A 9,746-nucleotide genomic window follows, 5' to 3' on the forward strand; every position below is an offset into this window, starting at 1 on the left:
GAATGTCTATGGACAGCTTTCAATATGGTTATGGGGGGGAGGGGGCATTATTAACTGTTTATTGAATGCAATGGCATTTTAAACGTTTTGTCACAACGATACTGATATATGTATGTAAGATTGATATGAAACGTTTTGGAAGAACTACTTTTAAACAAGTTCTGTTGTTTGTGAATATACCATAATCTCAAAAAGTGAACTTGTAGTGCATATTAAGATTTGTGCAAATGCAATAAATGATATGATTTCAAAAGAAGTGATCAATGTATATACACTTGGACACTTTCTAACGCAACATGTAATCAAATCAATATAGCTCCCTTATTTTAGAACTGATTTTGTTGAAATTTCGACTCAGACTAATTCAACACATATATAAAACTTCATGTAAATCTAATTGAAATTGATCAATATAAAAATATCAAACATATCAAATAAAAAAAATCACTGCAAAAGTAAAATTCTCAAAATCGTACAACGTAAACTAATAATGTGAAAAGTAAAACTCATTTACATACAAGTCTTAATGACCGACTGAATTGCAACATTGTGCTCCTGAATATTCATACGAGCCATATTTTTTTTAATTAATGTAATGTTTCCTTGGGGTAGAAACTCACCTAGAATGATGAAATTGAAATTAAGTTGGCATTATATAGCGTTGTACTAAACTTGATGACTTTTCTAACGCAACATTTTACAAACTTAAATATCTCAGTTATGAGGAAATATTTTGATTTCAAAGTGTGTATCTGATCACTAGACTACAGTATGTGCAAATAAACGATAAAAGCATTCATCCGTGACGATCGGATGCTTTAGCAAGTTGGGAAAGTAGCCTGCAACATGACGATTGCGCGGTTGCGCTCCTGAATTTGTATACGAGACATTTTGATTTTTAAATTAATTTTATGTTTTCCTAGTGTATCAACCAACCTTTAATGAAGAAATTGAAATAAAATTATAATCATATCGCGTTTCACCATTTCCACGTGCAAAAATATGAAACCACACCTACCCAATGTGCAAACGCGCCCGATTATCTACGATGAATGATTTTATCGGTATCTTGTACAGAATATAGTCAAATAATTATATGTGCAAAATCAAAATCTTAACTCATTACTGAGATATTCAAGTTTAAAAAAATGTTGCGTTACAAAAGTCTCCTAGTGTACATGTATTATACTTTTATTTTATGCTTATGTGAAAACATATTATTTAAGACTGTTGTATTTAGGGGATAAAGTATTGGTTCACCTAGAAAGTTTATTTCGTTTATTCCTAACATTGCCTGTTTATCTTAAGTAATGCTAATGTGCCCAATGCATTACAAATTCATTCTAACCCAAATGAATTGTGTATCCGGGTGTGTATCATGCATGTAAGAGCTGAGAACTCTTGAAAATATATGCAGAGACATCGTGGGAAAAATGACGTAATATATTCAATGACAATATTTTTTTTTATATATTGTACTTGACAAAAGAAATAAATATGTTTAAACTAATGATAATATAATATAAGCGTTCAATCAGACACTTGAATAACTGATATAATTTTTGGTTTATTCTTAATTGCACCAATTAAAACCTTTCTGATGTTTCCACCGTATGGTTTTAATATCAACATATTCCTACATTTATTTTACAAAGCTTTTATATAAATGGGTCGGTTTGCTATTTCAATGCATTGTTTCATCCATCAATACTGCATAGATAACAAATCCTGTCATTAACACTCTAATTCGTGTCCATATTGTCCCCTCACCAAATTGTAACTAGGATGAGTCTTTTGATCACACCGAGTATTTTCACGGTGTAGAGGACCTTTGGCACCTCGCATAATAAACCCCGCTGGAAGCTGTCCATTATTCTGAGTAAAGTTGCCAATAGACCGGGTGCTAGTTAACCGGGGGCACTATTTAACCCAATAATTCGCCGCGAAGGGTGACACAGACGCGCAGTTGTAACGCCCTCACAGAAGACGATACAGAGCGCGAGTGTGCAAACCGCGGGCCCGACGGGAACTTGTGATATATTGTTCCCGGATGATAGTTGACAAAGGCGCCGGAGAATAGTATGTGTTAAAGTTCCGGAGATCAAGCGGGAACACTATTTTTTGCCTTCTGTCTCTGTTTGTTTAAGTGGGATACCACCATGTCAGCATACTTTACAGACAAGAACATGACAGATCATGCTTGAAATTCTGGAGTTTATCATGTTAACCTCTGCTAAAGTAGCTTATGTTTTGGGCGATGTTGGTTAGTCTCTTAGTAAGCAGTGATAAAAATATAACATTTCGATTATAATCTGGATCGTCATACGGATCCAGGAATAATAAAGGGGTATAGAAATTATTGGCAAACCAATCACATGGCATCATTTTCAATATGTCATGTTAAATTTCATATATTAATATTCACGCTTGCGTTAGTGAAAACGTTAATTTGTTACGTTTTAGCGCTTAAAAATATTACTTCTCTGGCACTAAATATTATATCATATGGGTTATAGCAACAGTCAATTGACACGAATTGTTTTATCATATGGACCAAAGCAACCGTCAATGTTTCAGTGCTCCTCTAACACTAAAATACCCAGTGAGGCAGTATGTGTGTACTTACCATTGTTTAGCTTCACTCTCCAAAACTCTTCGTTTTTATGCGTCACTATCTAAATGCTTCTGCTTCTGACGCGGTCTGACGGGGTTTTCTTCGGCCTTTCTTGCACTTACTAATGGTGGAAACGCTTGCCTGCTTTCGACGCTCTCTGGTAAAGTTCTGTTTCGAACCGTCTAGCACTTTTTGACAGTGGCGACGCCTGACTGCTTCGGTCGCGGTTTTCTGGGGTTTTGTGTTTGGTCTTGGTTCAAGCCGTCTTGCACTCACTGATATGAGCAATGCCTGTTTGCTTCTGACGGGGAATGATGGGAATGTTTTCGAGTCGTCTTGAACTCACTTATAGTGGCAACGCACGAATGCTACGGACGCGGTCGGGAGCGGACGGTTTCGAGATGTCTTGCACTCAATTGTAGTGGCCGTACCAGACTGCTTCGACGCGGTCTAGTCATCACTACAGGGTTGCTATTGACAAACAGAAAGTCCGCCATTTAGATTTTCCAACAAATTCATGCTTTTTACACATCTTTTAAACATGGCGTTTACCGGTTGGAATCCTCATATGCAATTTTATGTGAAATATTAGTAGGCCTCAACATAATAGACGTTTGGTATACAGCACATTTTCGAAATCATAAAGCATAAAATTCCAAACACCCGTCCGTAAAAAGAATACATACACATTCTAAAGCCTTCAAAATGCCAGTCATTTAAGCGCGTCTATAGTTTAAATAGCAAACATATTCCCAAACGAATCCACAAAACCACGCAAACACCAACACCACGCTGACACTGGTACGAATGAGGCAACAGAGACTAGATCTAGCTCTCGCGAAATAATTTGGAAGATATTAGGGAGAGACCTGGTCTAATTAATCAGGTTTTAATTAATTAGAGAATAAGTACGTCTGGGTTGGTGGCTGAATTAGAGAAAACAAGTTCGACCAAGTTTATTTAATTTCAAATATTTTACTTGCATGAAATTGGCCCCTGAGCTTGTTAATAAATTCGTTCGATTAATTCGAGTCGCTCGCACGTCCTTTGAGATAGAAATGTTGGGTATCAAGTCGCCGACTATTAGCGGCGATATTTGTAACAATTAATCTCGATCAGTAGCTTCCTACAACTATTGCCTTTTCTGACTCTCGCTTTGTTAGACTCGCTACAGCGTGCTCTGGCAAAAAGATCACCGCATTGATGGACCCTCTGTATGCATATAAAACAATTATATTGTAAGGAAAGTTTCCTTACTTGACATTTGTATCACTCCCGGAAACAGGTGACATTGTGAAAATGTAAACATTATAAACATTCATAACACATCGACAGAAAATACCTGGATAGTCTACGGAGGAAGCCAGCTACATCCACTAGAAATCACCATCGTATATCCTTTATTTAGCAAATATTGCTATTTGTTAGTCTGTCACTGTGTTTTGTCAAACACTAAACTCCGTTCGTTTGATTATCAATTTCATGTCGCGTAGGTTATACTACACACTTAATCTTTAAATAGTTGCAGAAGTTAATATTGTGAATGTAATTATATTCATCCCCTTTATGGGTCATAACTTTAAATGTTTACTTTTTAATCAGTAAAAGATATTGTTAGTCAGCGTCTTTGAAAGTGACCGCCATGTAAAGTTCAGGCGCGAACTATTTTTCGTCTGTAAGCTATGTCTCGGCGTCTGATCAGTATTAACATTATTGTTTTCATAAGTTAACAGTAATCCTTTGAGAGTATTTGGATGTTTCGCCGAGATACAGCCTAGTCATTTGTTGCATTATAGAAATGTTAATATTTATATGAACAGTTGTTATTTCTCAGGGGGCGGAGTTTTTACTGGCTCACCTATTCATACGCCTTACCATTTGTTAAGTTCGGCGATTGTATGTTACAAATATTTATGTTCAGCTGATTATTTGTAAATACTGCTTATCGTTAAAGCTGTTCATTTTACCAAAGAGCTGTATATGATGTGTTGAGTTTAGATTGCTATATTATTTAAGGAATGGACCTGAGCACACTTTGTTGTTAAAAGCCGAGGATTTCATTGGTTCATTTTGTCACGTGGTAACTGAGTCGGAATCTATATGTACGGACTCAGAATTCAGTCTCGACATCTTCTTTCTGGAGTTCACACCTCCTTGAGACACTGCAATAACTACGGTATATTATTTACATACACTTATTACATAAGATGGGCAATTGAATGTTCAGACAAATGAGAGTTCCTCCGTTTACTATTTAATATTAACACTTCGGTACAGTAAATGTCATTATTATGTAATAAGTACAGTTAAGAAGATCCCGGTACATAGCCTCGGTCCTCCCTCGTCCATTGTGTCCACTTATATTCAGGGACACCCGCTTGGCATATTATACTGGGCGGCGGGGTTCCCGTTCCGGTCCCCTTTGTGGCGTGTTTTTACCACCCATTATGCCTTTCTGGAAAGAATCTGTTCTATTTTTATCTTTTTTATGGCATTTTATAATAAATGCCCGTTTTCAATCAACAATATTGTGTTTGTTCTTTCCTTCAAGTCATACGAGTCCGTCCGGTCTATGACCTTTTCATTACCACCGAGGACAATACATAAATAATATTTTATGCACACATAAAAGATTTTATGTCATTGTACGATTTTTTAATTGTTGAACATTATATTGGTTCAAGCCTTATATTTAATTACTTGTGTATAACCTCAGTGTGGAGTCACATGGGCTCTTTTGACCAATCAAATTCAGTGTGGCCTTTTGGATCCTCCTAGACTAACGTGGCATCCAATATGGTCGAAATTAACAACCCACCTCCACCCCTTCTCCGCCATAAGGTTTTGACTCCCTTACAAGGTTTTAACTCCCTTACTATGTATGTTTTTACCTGTGTGTAAAACACATTTGTTTCTAATTTTACTGTTATACGCATCAAATATTTTTCTTTTATACTTATTTTGGGCGTTTTTTCCCGCCGTCATCACATTCAAATTAATGTTTTTGTATGTGTTTATACGTGTGTGGCGTGTTTTTACCACCCATTATGCCTTTCTGGAAAGAATCTGTTCTATTTTTATCTTTTTTATGGCATTTTATAATAAATGCCCGTTTTCAATCAACAATATTGTGTTTGTTCTTTCCTTCAAGTCATACGAGTCCGTCCGGTCTATGACCTTTTCATTACCACCGAGGACAATACATAAAATATTAACACTTCGGTACAGTAAATGTCATTATTATGTAATAACTACAGTTAAGAAGATCCCGGTACATAGCCTCGGTCCTCCCTCGTCCATTGTGTCCACTTATATTCAGGGACACCCGCTTGGCATATTATACTATCTATATATATACATGTATAACAAACACAGTATTAAATTGTTGAAACTTTTATTTGACTTCGTTGTTGATGAACTCGAAGGAAAAAAACTCTGGATCGGGGTCAACTATAATCAAGGAAACCTCAGTACGATACTATGACGACAGGAATGGCTTCCGTGTATATACTTTTCTCGAAAGAGGCTATGGCGAACGGCTATTACTGATACGTACGAACGGTTTACTACCAACGCGAGTTATCCTGACAGAGTGAGGCGGTATACACGTTACAATATTTAATGACATTTTTTATAAGTAAGCTAATGGCAAGAAAGCGGTGTTTTAACTAGTGTGTGCCATTAACAGAGCACTACCACTCGATAGTCTTGACAGTGATATGCTCATCACATGTACGTATGATAAACCAAACTTGAAACAGATAAACCAAGGATCTGTAGATAGATGTTTGGATCAACCAAACTGCAGACAAAATATGACGGGCGAAATTTGCAGTACAGGTATTTATAGTCCAAAACTTATATGTTCAAGGTACTTTTTTAACTGAAAATATCGGTCGTTATAAAATGATATTTTGTAATCATAACGCGTTGTTTTAAACGAAAAGCACCTGTTAAGGTTTGGGATAAATATAATGAGCAAACTTGAGAAAGTTTAAGAATTTTTTTTTTAAGTAAATATATGTGATGCAATCAAGGCACACATCATTAACGATTTGCAATAATGTATGAACGCACTTATGCTTCGACCATAATCTGGTTTACATCTGGTTTATGTGTGGTTTCAATACATTAAAATAATTGGCGAATGTTCATTTTGTGAGCCCAAATTCTGTAAATGGATAAATCGAACTTTTAAGAGGAAAAAAGTCCAGTTTTTTCTCAGAGATCGACGGATAAAGGCCAAACTATTGTAGCTTTAAATAAATTATGTATTTTAACATTTTGATTTAACATATTTGATATTTAAACACATAGGTCACTTGTTAAACAATTGCATGAAACCAAAATATTTTTAAAATTCCAATTAAAATATATAGTAGAATGGTTATGCTTTTCAAGTTCAGGTAACTTACATAACAAGTGAGTGGAAAATTTACAACTAAAGCTACGAACTACTACTGTCAAGAATCATTCCAGTCCTTATAAGAAATAGTGGGAAATGGCAATGTAAACCATAAAAAGGAATGTTAAAATTTAGACAAATTATTTAAGATGAGGCATTCTCGTATATCAGTTAATATGAAAACAATATTTCAATAGTAATTTATTTTTACTAAAAATCATTAAATAATCAACGTTTGAATTTCTTTCAATATAAGAAATATAGTACATCTGGAACAGTTTATTTCAAAACGCATAAATGTTCATGACAAAAATCTGAAAATATATTATTTTTACAAACTGTAAATACCATAAAGTCATTTTTAATATTAATTATTTGAAAAAGATGGATTTATTGCAACTTTATGCATTTTATGAAGTCCATAAGATTCTTTCTAATTAAAAAAAAACGTGTGTGCTTTGTTTAAAGTATGAAAATTTAGTCGTATAATATTTATTCTTAAAAAAGTAGTATCACTACTTTACGATTACCCTTAATGCCGCAAAAACATAGACTGCACGTTACGTTCGGTTATCGATTTGCCTGAGCTCGACTGTAGCGGCAGTCGTGCTAGTAGAGATGGCTGGCTTCTTTTAATCTGCTAGGATATGATATTCGTTCTGTCATAATACGCCGGGGGTATTTGACAAGTGGTCCCAGAGGAAGACGATTTAATTCATCAAAGCTTTCCAGGCTGATTTATTCTTTTAGTTAGCAACTGGAGGAAAACGTTTCGGTAACGGACTGTGGCATTTGTTGAGGTTGCTTGGTTGGCTGCCGTTTAAGTCTGGGCAAATAATGTAATACATCGTACATTATACTGGCTTGTGTGAAGTCTAATCAAATCTTAACATTTTGTCGAATGGCAAATCTTAATTATTAAATTAACATCAAATAATGCATATACACTTGGGGACTTTTCTAAAGCATCAATTTTCAAACTTGAATATCTCAATTATGAGTAAAGATATTGATTTAAAATTTTACATACGATCATTTGACTACGTTCTATGCAAGCTCACGATAAAATCATTCATCCGTGACGATTGGACGCTTTAGCACGTGGGGTAGGTGTGGTTCCATATTTTTGCCCGTGGAAATGGTGAAACGCGATTAAATTCTAGTTTTATTTCAATTTAATTATTTTAGGTGGGTTCTTACACAAGGAAAACATCAATTAATTTATAAAACAATATAGCTCGTATGAATATTCGGGAGCGCAATCGCGCACTTTGCATTTTACAGGCTACCTTTCCCACTTGCTAAAGCGTCCGATCGTCACGGATGAATGCTTTTATCGTTAGCTTGCACATATTGTAGTCAAATGATCACATGTGCAATTTTAAATAAAAATATTAACTAATTTCTGAGATATGTAAGTTTTAAAAGTGTAACGTTAGAAAAATCACCAAGTGTAGTAAAAGGCGATATACCTGTTATTCCAATTTAATTTCAATTACATAATTCTAGGTAAGTTTTTACACAAGAAAAACATAACATTAATTAAAGAAAAACAATATGGCTCGAATGAATATTCAGGAGCGAAACGGCTCAATCGACATGTTGCAAGTCGGTCAGTTAACGCATGTCCTATTTAAAGTAAGTGACAAGTGAAGAATGACAAAACATGACACAACAATAGCGCGTTGTGTTTGCTATTTACATGTACAACCTAATTAGGGATGTGTGTTTAGACAATGTATGCAAGTTATCAATATATTAAGTTAAACAAACTGATTCAAGCTGTATGGCAACCTACTAGTACTTCAAAATCCGATCACTATGTAATTTTTTTAACTTAAATGTTTAAAAGAGAATGGAAAGGATAGATAGCATTTAAACTGTTTTAAGATAATTTACTGGCATGCCATGGTGTTTTCTTTTCGTGTTAACGTCTGTTTCTGGGCTCGCCGGTCCGTTCCCATGGTGAAATGCTGGAACAATTGCACTTGCCGCGTCATCCGGATCCCGTTCTTTATCTGATGCAAGCGGGGCTTCAAAGAATAAACTTGCACGTGTTTTCGTCATTATGTGTCACAGTGACCGCCGCCGGCCCAGGCGCGATGGATATTTATGATCCATTTGGAACTGTTTTACGGTCCTTTTTTACCTGCCAGCACGGCGTTATGGTATTGATTGTGATTCCATCAGCGCTTTCCAGGACAAGATATGAGGTGTTTATTTGCGTCGCAAATGAACCGGTGGTATTTTATGCAACCGCGGATGACTTTTTTCCCATTTGATGAACGCTGTGAGTTGAAGCAGAGAATATTTTTATGCAAATGAGTCTCATTGGAAATAATTATAAAACAATAAACATTAGTAATTTTCACAGGATCACGGTATAGCTACTTTGTCGGAAGTATAAAACATTCAACGACTTACACTGGGTGCTTATTTATATTTACATGTGTATTTAAAGGGATTGCATATTACGTAGTGTTTTTATCCATACGATTATGTACACACACTACGCAGTGTTTTGGTCAAAAAACTATTATTTAGTATAATATATTATGTACTAAGATTAGGAACATAAGATGAACGGAAAATGAAACGAAAAAATACAAAGAAGCTGTGTGTTATTCTTGAACATTTCAGGACAAAATCCCTTCACTACAAAGGTTTCATCAAAACACATGAAAAGAATGTTGAGAGGCCGTTATTCCAGAAAAAAAAACATTGCGA

This window comes from Dreissena polymorpha, chromosome 9 (assembly GCF_020536995.1).
Source record: "Dreissena polymorpha isolate Duluth1 chromosome 9, UMN_Dpol_1.0, whole genome shotgun sequence".
Lineage (NCBI taxonomy): Eukaryota > Metazoa > Mollusca > Bivalvia > Myida > Dreissenidae > Dreissena > Dreissena polymorpha.